General features: G+C 37.4%; 1 pseudogene; it reads right to left on the bottom strand.

The window, feature by feature from the left end:
* Positions 1-1,575: 1,575 nt before the first annotated feature.
* On the bottom strand, positions 1,576-3,998 carry LOC132642722 (F-box/kelch-repeat protein SKIP11-like; annotated as a pseudogene).
* Positions 3,999-12,328: the final 8,330 nt, after the last annotated feature.

The following is a 12,328-nucleotide window of genomic DNA, read 5'->3' as shown; positions in this document are numbered from 1 at the left end:
GGACACTTCGGTTCATACTCTGGGGATTAACTAACCTAATCCAATATTAATATGGAACTAGATGTGCTTTATCTAAGGTGACTATATTGTCTTCTTCTTTTTCTTTTTTCGTCCTTCGTCAAAGGCTAATTTAACACTAGAAGGTGAGTGTTTTAGAAGTGCAGCTAGACATTTTATGAAGTAGCGATCCTTGTCATAATTCATTGAGAGAGAAAACAAGAACATTTTATGATCCAATGTAGATTGAAACAGGTATTTATAATTTTTTCACTCATAAGTATAAAGATGTAGAACAATTGAATATAATTTTCTTGCACTTTTTAGGTAATTTTAAGTATCTTCCTGTTTTAATTTCAAAACTTCATCATAGAAAACAAGTTATTTGATATTTCTTCTGTCTCATGTTATATGCAACTTATCTAGAAAGTCAGGTTTTTTTAATTTTTTTTTTACTACAATATACGATGATGCTTAATTATTTCAATCACCGAAACTATAAATTATAAAATTCTATTCATTTATGAAAAATTGAATCTCTTTTTCGTCATTAATAAAGTAGAAGAATTACAAGTAGGAAGGGATATTTTGACTCATGTTTGAGCCATTACAACAGGGGTAGGGAGGCAACTCAGGATATAATTTTTACAAAACAAGTATTTTCTAGGGAATTTGAACTAGAGATATGGTTTGCTACACCAAAACGAAGACAGAACTTCCTCTTCCTGTAAATTGCCGTTTATAAAAGTTGGATAAAAATAAAATAGTGATAGACCTGTCAAGCAAGTTCGTACATCCATGTTGTGCTAATTTACTTGCAAATCAATTTTGCTTCTTATAGACATGTTGCAGTTAGGGTTCATCGCAGCAAGTTGAGCAATGTCGAAAAGCCACCCCCAAAATCTTCCTCTATGACCACTACTTTGACGAAATTTTCGATTTTTTTTGTTTGTTCATATATAGTCTTCACTGTACTCAAAAATTAAAAAAATAAAAATAAAAAATCGTGTGTCCTCATTTGCAATTAAATTGTTTTTTGCCATATCAATTACACCACTTATTGAGGAAATATCTGGATCTAACTAATAAGGTTAGAGTGGATAATGTATAGCTTAAGAGTTAGATTGAAAATCTGATGGAATTAAATAATAAGATATTTTGAGTTAATAGATAGGGGGAGATTAAGATTTACATTGAAGATCTGACGAATTAAACTCAAAATCTTGATCTTATTAACGGTAACTCCAACTTAACCTGTTACTCACAACATGGAGACTTAATACATATTTTCCTTAACTATTAGGCTCGTTGTTTGACCTACAACTTCTTTTAGATCAATTTGGCCGTTTAATCTGTTCTTTTTAGTTCTGGGTTGATATCTAACATCTCTATGACTCTATCTGGCTCAATACCATGTTATGTTAATTTAAAAAATAAAATAAAACCATGTACGAATGAGAAGGGCCAAGAATCTTGAAGCGTAACAATTAACAAATCCAAACTATGAGGAAGCAGAAAGACTGAGCGAACTACGAGTGAAATCACTAATCGATGATGATTAACACGTTATGTCGGTCAAATTGCTTTTAGCATGTCATTTAACGCCAATTTTTGACTTCCTTGGTTTCTCCGGTGAAAGTAGAAACTATATTTAGATAAATATATACTCTCCCGGTGATTATTTATTGGTCACTTTTAGCTAACAATAGCTATTCCGAAATATTTGTCAATTTACAAAAGTAAGAAACCCCAACCGTTCATGGAAGCTACCCTTTCAGGCAGTCGGGCTATTGTAACCCATGCTTTCTTGTCGTACTTCCTAACCTCCATGTTAGCATAATCAGCAACATACAATTCATTCTTTACAACTGCCACCAAAGGAGGCGCTTCGGATGTAGCATGCATATCGTTCCTAGTAGCGTCAGCTCACAGGGGAGACATGTTTGGGATTTCCGTCCACATTTTCTTTTCCAGATCGTACTCTTCTCCACATGTGAACAACTTTGATTCGGCTCCTCCAATGCCACCTATCACTAAAACTTTCTGTTCACGAAAATCCTGGAACACATCTTATGTGGCTTGTTCATGCTTGGCAAAGTCTTCCACGTGCCTAACTCCGAATTGTAAAGTTCGGCTGAACTTAAGATTTTACCTTGAGAGTCACAACCATTGGCTAGAATGGCAATCTCTGCTAGGCTAGCAGAAGTGAACAAACATCTTGGCGCATTCATCCGCATCCCGGATGACCACGTGTTTGTCAATAAGCTACAACGATAAATGACATGTGCCAAAATCTCCTTTCCAAAAACGAGCAACTCCGTACCAACCACTAAAGATTCCTTGTCGGAGAACACAAAGCATTCATAGTCGGCAGATGCTTCCAACGGCGGCGAATAGGATCAAAAGCTTCCCATTGGATTACCTGGCAAGAGAAATAAACCTAATGCTCAACTACCCTATTTTGGCGCCGCAATCTATAAAGTTCTCCGTTCCTAATTAAAGAGCGAAAGCTACTATTCAAAGATGCTATGGCGCCATAATTCGATCTAGAGCAACGAATCAGACAATTGATGGAATTGTCACGGCCAATCGAATGAATAAGTGAGCTCGAATCAGAATTATCCTCAGCATGACACTTATAGGAAGCTTGCGATTCTAAAGAATCGCCCAAGGATAAGACAATTCCCATCCAGTTAAAACCATCAGACTCCTTTTGAAACTTGCATTGCACATTTTCATTCTGCCGGTCCTTTTTCCAATGGCCTTTTGCCGTGCTGGACTTCAATTCTGTCAAGGCGATAACTCATGCTAGCCGCCCAGTTACTTTCTGTCTGACAATCCCTTTTAACCAAATAGGACCGGTCTTCTGACATGTTGTCCAGATTCAACCCTAAAAGAAGCACCAAATCTGCGACCTTGCTTTGACCTGGATCCAAAAAATGATATCCACTAAAAAAATTAGTAGCAAACAAAAAAAAGTTCCACTTAAAAAAAATCATCAAAGCTCATAAATTCAGGATACATAAAGAAACTACAGAAAAAGAAATTTTCAATCACCAAAGCATAGAAAGAAATTTTCTATAGAAGTATATCATTTAGCGTAAGTTTTGAATCTCAGTAACTCTATTGTCTTTTATATGGCTAAAGAAAATTCTAATAACGCAAATGCAGGGATTTGTTAGGAAAAAAATCACAAACATCTATGACCTCTCATTGATTCCGATCAAGTTACTCCTTAAAAAAGATTCAAATATTAAATACACATCATAACTGAAAAACTCACAGTAGATCCTGAAAAACAATCAAATGACAAAAAATCCAAACCAAAAACTCAAGAAAACGCTAAAAATCAAAACTTCCAATCAAATAAACATGCAAGAATCATTAAAGATGCAAACTTTAGCACAGCCAAATCTCCCAAATTTAGATTTAAAAAAAAAAACACCCTTTTACTCAATTCACCAAACACCAATCAATCAAAGACTAAAACTTTGATCTTGCATTGTTAATAAATCTCCTTATCAATGCTTAAAAGAAAAAACACATTTAAACAACAACAAATAGATAACAGCTCAAAGAATTGAAAAAGGAACAGATAAAGCAAAAAAAAAAAAAAAAAAAAAAAGACTTACAGATTGGATAAGCTGACTGGAATGAACTGAGAAGAACAATTTTTTCTTCTATATCTATAAAAACTTCTACCACTGTGGTTTTCTTGGTTTTCCTATCTATACTTTTTTTTCTTTGCTCTTTCTGTTTTTCTTTTTTGTACTACTATAAGCGCAGTAAATTGTTAATTTTTTTGGTTTATTTTTTTCTATTTGTAAGAAGAAGAAGAAGAAGTTATGGGGTTTTCAAGATTTCAAGTAAGGATTGAATTCTCTATGAAAAACAAAGTAAGCACTAACTTCTATTTTGGGGCATAATCTAACAGCTTTTCTCTCTACTTCTTCTCATATATCTCTCTCTAAAACTCTATTCATTTCAACTACTTAAATCGATTTTCCTCAATAAATAAAAGGAAAATAATTAAAGAAGGGGTTCATTTCACAAAACAATTGTTTACATATTTATACATAGACAACTGGATATTATGTGTGTGTGCATGTATATTATGCATTTTTCTAATCAAATACAGAAAATACAAAATTGAGAGAGAAAGACAAAGAGAACGGTAGGAGAAAGGAGGATAAGCAAGAAGGATGAAGGTTGCGGGTCCCACTTTATAGCTTAGTTGAGGTTATCATCTTCACCTCTCCTTCTTATTATGGTTTTTCAATGAATGCAAATTAGTTTTGTAGGAGAAAAAACAAATTTTCTCTCTCTTAAAAAAAAAGACTCTCCCCGTACCAACGGTAACATCGATAGAGGTCTACCAACTTCGGTGGCGTTTGTCGTCGACGCGCCTCTTCATGGCCACTCCGGACTGCCAACAAACGGCGCGTCCGGCACAGATCTTACCACCACCAACTGCAACGACCCCATTGTAACACCCCGTGCCTTTAACGAAAGTTTTGATCACGATCCTAAACTTAGAAAATCAGATAAAGAATGTGAGAATTGAATGTTTTCCGTTCAGTTGTGATATGGTGGTTTACGCCCATGAACAGTGGTCGTATTTCACTTTACGGGCCGTAAACCAAGTCGTGAACTGAAACCAAGAATTTCTGAACATTCTGGAATTTGACATTTTGAGGTCATAGGGTTAAATACGGACCGTATTTCACTTTACGGCCCGTATTTCAAACCGTGTTTGGAATTTGGGAAAACTTCCTTGATGAAAGTTGTATAGCATTGAAATACCTTTCCAACGGTATCTTACGGGGGTCAAACGGACATCTGTACAAAGAGTTATGGTCATTTTACTGAAGAGATGCAGTGCAGTCCATGCGGCAAAATACGGCCCGTAAAGTCAGTTTACGACCCGTAAACTGAAATACGGCCAGTATTTTGCTGGACGTTAATACAGGAGCGTTTGAAACGGCTCAGAGTCACCAGAAGTCATATACAGATGTGAGGCGAGGGGAACCGAGGATTTTCAGTTGATGATTAGGTGTTCCTTAAAGTCTCACCTATGAAAGGTGTCATGAGATTTGGCAAGAAAGGGAAGATAAGTCCCAGATATATTGGACCTTACAGAATTCTACGAAAGGTTGGTCTAGTAGCTTATGAACTTGAGTTACCACAAGATTTGGCTGTTGTACACCAGTGTTTCATGTATCCATGTTGAGGAAGTGTGTAGGAGACCCATCGTTGGTTGTTCCTGCTATTACTATAACAGTTAAGGATGGCCTCACATATGAGGAGATCTTTGTAGCCATTCTTGATCGTCAAGTTCGCAAGTTGAGAACTAAGGAAGTAGCCTCAGTGAAAGTCCTGTGGAGGAGTCAGAAAGTTGAGGAAGCAACATGGGAAGCTGAGGAGGATATGAAATCCATGTACCCGCATTTGTTTCAGCCCGCAGAAGAGATTTATAATGAAGCACCAAGATTTTGAGGTATGTAAGCTTTCTTTTCATGCTTTTGATCGTGTGTGGCCAATTTATAGTGCTATTGTAATGTATCCTTGTGAGGCAATGACATTATGGGCTGTTGTGACAGGTTGGTAGTGCCATATTACAGGGGAAACTCTGGCGAAATTTTTGTAGAATCCCGAATGTTAACATTCGAGGACGAATGCTCCAAAAAGGGGGGGAGAATGTTACACCTTGGAAATTTCCCCGTTAGCGTACCGCGAATAGAACCACAAATGGTATGAAGTATACGATATGTTGACGAGTAAGAAGTAATATTTAATGATTCTAAATGAGATTTCAAGGACATTTGAGGTAAGAGACGAAAGTTGTTAAGGAAAGCAAGGTATATGTTGTGTGTCGGGAAATAGTTACAAGTATCGAATTAATGATGACTTAATGACATTTTGGAGAAGAGTTATAATGTCCCTTATGTATTCATGCCTCACATTTCACGTTCAAGTTCATGTATTCTCTATTCATGTCTCAAGTTTTAGCACTCAGGTTTTCATGAAACTATGTCATGTCAGCTTTCCATGTTCCATGTCATGTTTCTTCACATTCATGTATTCAAGCCATGCCCAGCCATATCCTTAACCATGACCCATCATTCGAGGACGAATGATCCCAAGGGGGAGATATTGTAACACCCCGTGCCTTTAACGAAAGTTTTGACCACGATCCTAAACTTAGAAAATCAGATAAAGAATGTGAGAATTGAATGTTTTCCGTTCAGTTGTGATATGGTGGTTTACGCCCATGAACAGTGGTCGTGTTTCACTTTACGGGCCGTAAACCAAGTCGTGAACTGAAACCAAGAATTTCTGAACATTCTGGAATTTGACATTTTGAGGTCATAGGGTTAAATACGGACCGTATTTCACTTTACGGCCCGTATTTCAAACCGTGTTTGGAATTTGGGAAAACTTCCTTGATGCAAGTTGTAGAGCATTGAAATACCTTTCCAACGGTATCTTACGGGGGTCAAACGGACATCTGTACAAAGAGTTATGGCCATTTTACTGAAGAGATGCAGTGCAGTCCATGGGGCAAAATACGGCCCGTAAAGTCAGTTTACGACCCGTAAACTGAAATACGGCCAGTATTTTGCTGGACGTAAATTGCAATGTTCCAGAACACTATATATTCGTCCATATCAGTTCAACTCATTATTTTTCACTCCCTCAAACCCTAAAACGACTTCCTACTCTCCTCCAACATCAAGAACACCAAGGTAAGTCCATTCTAATTATTCCAACTCAATTCTAACATATATCCTTGTAATCTAAACAAGAAATCATCATTCCTAATCTAGGGTTTTCAAGAAAACCCATCTCAAGATTCAAGAATCAAGATTTAGGAAATCTTCTTCCAAATCCAAGTCTTTAATTCAAGTTTTGGAACAACTAAGGTATGTAGAACTTCCATCCACATGAGGGAATCTCTATGTTCTTCCCCATGCTTCGTTTCCTTGATATCCATGAAGTTAAAATCTTAGGGCATTAAACCCAACATATTGGTAGCCCATATTTAAGTATTTATGTACATGAATTTTGTATCTATATTCGTTGTTGTATTCCTAACCTTCCATTACGGATATTAGGAATCCTAGCTTAATCCATGAATCATGAATTCTTCCTCATGTGTTATCATTATGTTCATATGAAACTTAATGATTTTATTTTGCAAGTTACAAGCATGTTTTCAAGTCAATTACACATATATGATTATGAACTATTGTTATTACTCATGAATCAAGAATATGTTTACAAGCTATTTCATGAAATCATGTTTACAAGCTATTTCATGAAACCATATTTACAAGTTATTTCATGAAATCATGTTTACAAGCTATTCCTGAAATCATATTTACAAGCTATTTCCTGAAACCATATTTACAAGCTATTTCATGAAACCATGTTTACAAGCTATTTCATGAAACTATGTTACAAGTTATTTCGTGGAATCATGATTACAAGTTAATTAACGAAAATCATGGGCTTCTTAGCCAACTATGTTATGTTCATGTTTTTGGGAGTTGCACGCATTACCGAGAAGGCTCAGATAGCGTGAAACTATGTAGCCACCATAGGACAAGGATCGCTCCGCCTAGTTAGGACGATACCTTAATTGTACACTGAATGGTTCCATCAGGTACGTTACTACCTTATACCCTGGCAAGGTATAGGGGCTCAGCTGGTCCGGCGAGGTACCAGACTCCACGTTCCCACGTGGTGTTATGATATGTCGGTTTATGAAATGCTCTCCCTACTTATGATATTTTTACCACGTTTTTTATATATATATGTATTCATGCTCATGCTCATGCTCAGGTTCATGTCCAGGCTTTCAGTTGCAGTTCTTATCATGTTATTCCATGTCCCGTGTTATTTCTTTCAGTTGTTTTACATACCAGTACATTCAATGTGCTGACGTCCCCTTCTTATTGCCCGGGGGCCTGCATTTCACGATGCAGGTACTGATATAAAGGACGACACATCTGCTCAGTAAGACAACATTCGTATCAGCTTATTGGTGAGCCCCATCTCATTCGGGGTTTAGTCAACTTTTGTTTTATGCTTAGTTATGCATCTAAGGTATGCTGGGGGCCTTGTCCCAGTAAGTATGTTTTCCAGTCAGATCATGATAGAGGTTTCATAGACTAGACAAGTCAGTTATGTTATGTCAGACATTCGGAGTCGTATAGCCATTTTTGGTTCATTCATGTTATTTATGCACTCATGTTTAAACAAGTATTTTTATTAAGTATTACGACTTATCATGTTTTATAAAGGCTCATTATGCATTCACGTTACATTCCGCTTATGTTATGCCTCATGATAGTTCAGCAAGCCATGTGGTTCGCTCGGTCACATGCAGTCAGGCACCGAGTGCCGTGTTACGTCCAGGCCATGGTTCGGGGCGTGACAAAACTTGGTATCAGAGCCTAGGTTCAAGAGTCTTTAGGGAGTCTATGAAACCGTGTCCAGTGGGGTCACTTTTATATGTGTGAGGGCCCCATACAAATAAACAGTTGACCACCAAGACATTCAGGATTTGTCTCATTTCTTTCTACTCTAGATCGTGCCATGAAGCTTAGAGCAATAAGTAACTTCTCTTCCTCTTGAATTACGTACGTTTCGAATGCGCAAGAGATGAACAGGTAATTCAAGGTCCAAGTAAGGATATTATCCATAGGGAGAACAATTGTGCAGTACTTGCTGGTAACGAAAGAGAATTCAAGTGCTATAGAAAGTGGAATCCAATGTAAGTTGCCCGACAAGGGGTGTAGTGGAATGAATTGTATGTTGAATGATAATGATGTTCTTGAGAAAGGACAATGGGATACCACAGGAAGAGGATATTAGAGAAATTAGAAAAGGAGCTAAGTCTACAAGAAAGGTAAATCATGGAGGATATCAGGAAGGTGGAGGCAGACAGTATTCTACCAGAGGTCATCAGGACCCACTCCATCTGTTGTTAAAGATTTAAAGGGGAAATAAACAGGAAATTGTAACAGGTACAGTTGAGTTGGACATATGAGGTAAGTTCATCACTTTTATACTGTTGTTGAAATTGGGAGCCCTGTGTGGCTATGATATGATATGAATTGTTGGTATTTTCTGCGTGCTGGTTTTTGTGATAGTAAGAAATACAGAGGAAACTCTGCCAAAATTTTCCTAGAAATAGAAGGAGAATGAGATATAAGTTCGTAATATGTCTGGAAAAGCCATGTCAATAGTAATGATAAGATTTGACTAAGTTATGAGTACAACTGACTTTGAGAAATATGATTTGATTTCCTATTTAGATGAACACCTTGAGTAGGTGACAGTTCGGATACATCCGAATGTGTGTTAGAAACCAAGGGCTTACGTTAAGCGTGGAGTAGAGTGATTAGTGGAAGAAGAAACCAGCTAAACCGTAAAAGAGCAAACTATAAACGAATAGCCTTTAAGAGTTGTCAAAAGGGGGTTGACCTAAGACTTACAATGTGAGCAGAGTAAAGTCATTAAGATGGAGTATGCCAGTTATGAATACAATAGCAACCGTTCATGTAAGTAAATTTAGTTTTTCCCCATGAGAAATTGCTCAAATGGGAGTCGAAAAATTCATCAATGTTGTAGAGTACAAAGGAATTACAGAAGATAAGGAATGTTAATTGGATCCCATCAAAAGAGAAGAATTTGTAAGTATAAGATGTTAGCTTTGGTCTAAGGGGGAGATGCATAAATCTCCAATAAGTCCAGTGAGATAATTGAAGACCCGAAGGGTTAGTATGAGATATGAAGAACCTTAGTTCAGTTAAGTTGGCATAATGAGATAGTCTTCATAAGGAATATGCCTCATCTTAGAGGAATACTGAATTGAGTAGAATGATCGCCGAATGAATATTGTCAAGTTCAATTACTATCGATTAGGCGGTCGCATAAAAGTTATAAGATCATGCCCAGTTATGTGTCAAAAGGGTAGTGCCCTTGCACAAGACTCTAATATTTAATATGCTAGTCATAGACTTAGCGCACAACAGTACTATGAGTATTTTAGGAAGTATCAAAAATCAAGTATGGGAAGTATGGTTCATGATTTAGGTAGACAAGAGAACTAAGATGAAATAAGTTCATTTCTTATCCAAACTAGGAATTCGACTTTCAGACTCTGAAGTGGGTGGAGTTATTTCCCAGAACATGGCTTATTCCTCCTTAGTCATAGAAGTTAGAGAGAAGCAGTTTGGTGATTCCTACTTGCTGCAGATGAAAGAGGGGATTCAAGAATAGAAAGCCTTAGCTTTTGAGGAGGGAGATAATGGTACCTTGAGATATCAAGGCAGATTATGCGTTTCAGATGTTGATGGGATCAGAGAGAGAATCATGTTAGAATCTCACAACTCTAGGTATTCCATCCACTCAGGTTCCACTAAGATGTACCATGATCTTAAGGAGATTTACTGGTGGAACAATATGAAGAAGAATGTGGCAGATTTGTAGCTAAGTGCCCGAATTGTCAGCAGGTGAAAGCCGAACACCAGAGGCCTGGTGGCTTGGCTCAGAATGTTGATATTCCTATCTGGAAATGGAAAATGATCAATATGGGATTTGTATCAGGTCTACCTCATTCAGCTAGGAGGCATGATTTAATTTGGGTGATTGTGGACAGACTTACGAAGTTAGCGCACTTCTTGCCAGTTAAGACCCCAGATTGAACAGAAGATTATGCCAAGTCATATGTTAATGAAATTGCCGGATTGTATGGGATCACAGTGTCCATTATTTCAGAGTTGGTGCTCAGTTCACAGCGAACTTCTAAAAATTCTTTCAGAAAGGATTGGGTACAGAGGTGAACCTTAGCCCAACTTTTTATCCTCACACAAATGGTCAGACAGATACGCTATTTAGGCCTCATGTTATGATATTCATGTTAGTTCAATACTCAGATATTTATGTCAGCTTAGTACTTAGATATCAGTCTAGTACCCACGTATTCATGCCAGTCCAGTATTCAGCTAATCCAGTATTCAGTCAGCTCCGTATTCAGCTAATTCAGTATTCAGTCAGCTCAGTATTCAGCTAATCCAGTATTCAGTCAGCCCAGTCTTCATTCAGTACAATAGACATTCAGTTTAGTATCTCAGCAGTTTAGTAATCTTATATTCATTCAGTTCAGTAACCATGTGTCCTTTATTTCAATGGTAATTGGGATGACCACCTGTCTCTTATTGAGTTTACAAAAAAAAAAAAAAAAAAAAAAAAAAAAGATTATCATAATAGTATTGGTATGGCACTATTTGAAATCCTTTTTGAGCGAAGGTGTAAATTACCAATTGGTTGGTTCAAAGTTGGTGAAGCAGAGTTGTTAGGATCAGATTTTAGTTTATCAGGATATGGAGAAAGTCGAGTTAATACAGGAGCGTTTGAAACGGCTCAGAGTCACCAGAAGTCATATACAGATGTGAGGCGAAGGGAACCGAGGATTTTCAGTTGATGATTAGGTGTTCCTTAAAGTCTCACCTATGAAAGGTGTCATGAGATTTGGCAAGAAAGGGAAGATAAGTCCCAGATATATTGGACCTTACAGAATTCTACGAAAGGTTGGTCTAGTAGCTTATGAACTTGAGTTACCACAAGATTTGGCTGTTGTACACCAGTGTTTCATGTATCCATGTTGAGGAAGTGTGTAGGAGACCCATCGTTGGTTGTTCCTGCTATTACTATAACAGTTAAGGATGGCCTCACATATGAGGAGATCTTTGTAGCCATTCTTGATCGTCAAGTTCGCAAGTTGAGAACTAAGGAAGTAGCCTCAGTGAAAGTCCTGTGGAGGAGTCAGAAAGTTGAGGAAGCAACATGGGAAGCTGAGGAGGATATGAAATCCATGTACCCGCATTTGTTTCAGCCCGCAGAAGAGATTTATAATGAAGCACCAAGATTTTGAGGTATGTAAGCTTTCTTTTCATGCTTTTGATCGTGTGTGGCCAATTTATAGTGCTATTGTAATGTATCCTTGTGAGGCAATGACATTATGGGCTGTTGTGACAGGTTGGTAGTGCCATATTACAGGGGAAACTCTGGCGAAATTTTTGTAGAATCCCGAATGTTAACATTCGAGGACGAATGCTCCAAAAAGGGGGGGAGAATGTTACACCTTGGAAATTTCCCCGTTAGCGTACCGCGAATAGAACCACAAATGGTATGAAGTATACGATATGTTGACGAGTAAGAAGTAATATTTAATGATTCTAAATGAGATTTCAAGGACATTTGAGGTAAGAGACGAAAGTTGTTAAGGAAAGCAAGGTATATGTTGTGTGTCGGGAAATAG

This window comes from Lycium barbarum, chromosome 5, assembly GCF_019175385.1.
Source record: "Lycium barbarum isolate Lr01 chromosome 5, ASM1917538v2, whole genome shotgun sequence".
Lineage (NCBI taxonomy): Eukaryota > Viridiplantae > Streptophyta > Magnoliopsida > Solanales > Solanaceae > Lycium > Lycium barbarum.
This window is presented reverse-complemented; position numbering and strand designations above follow the sequence as displayed.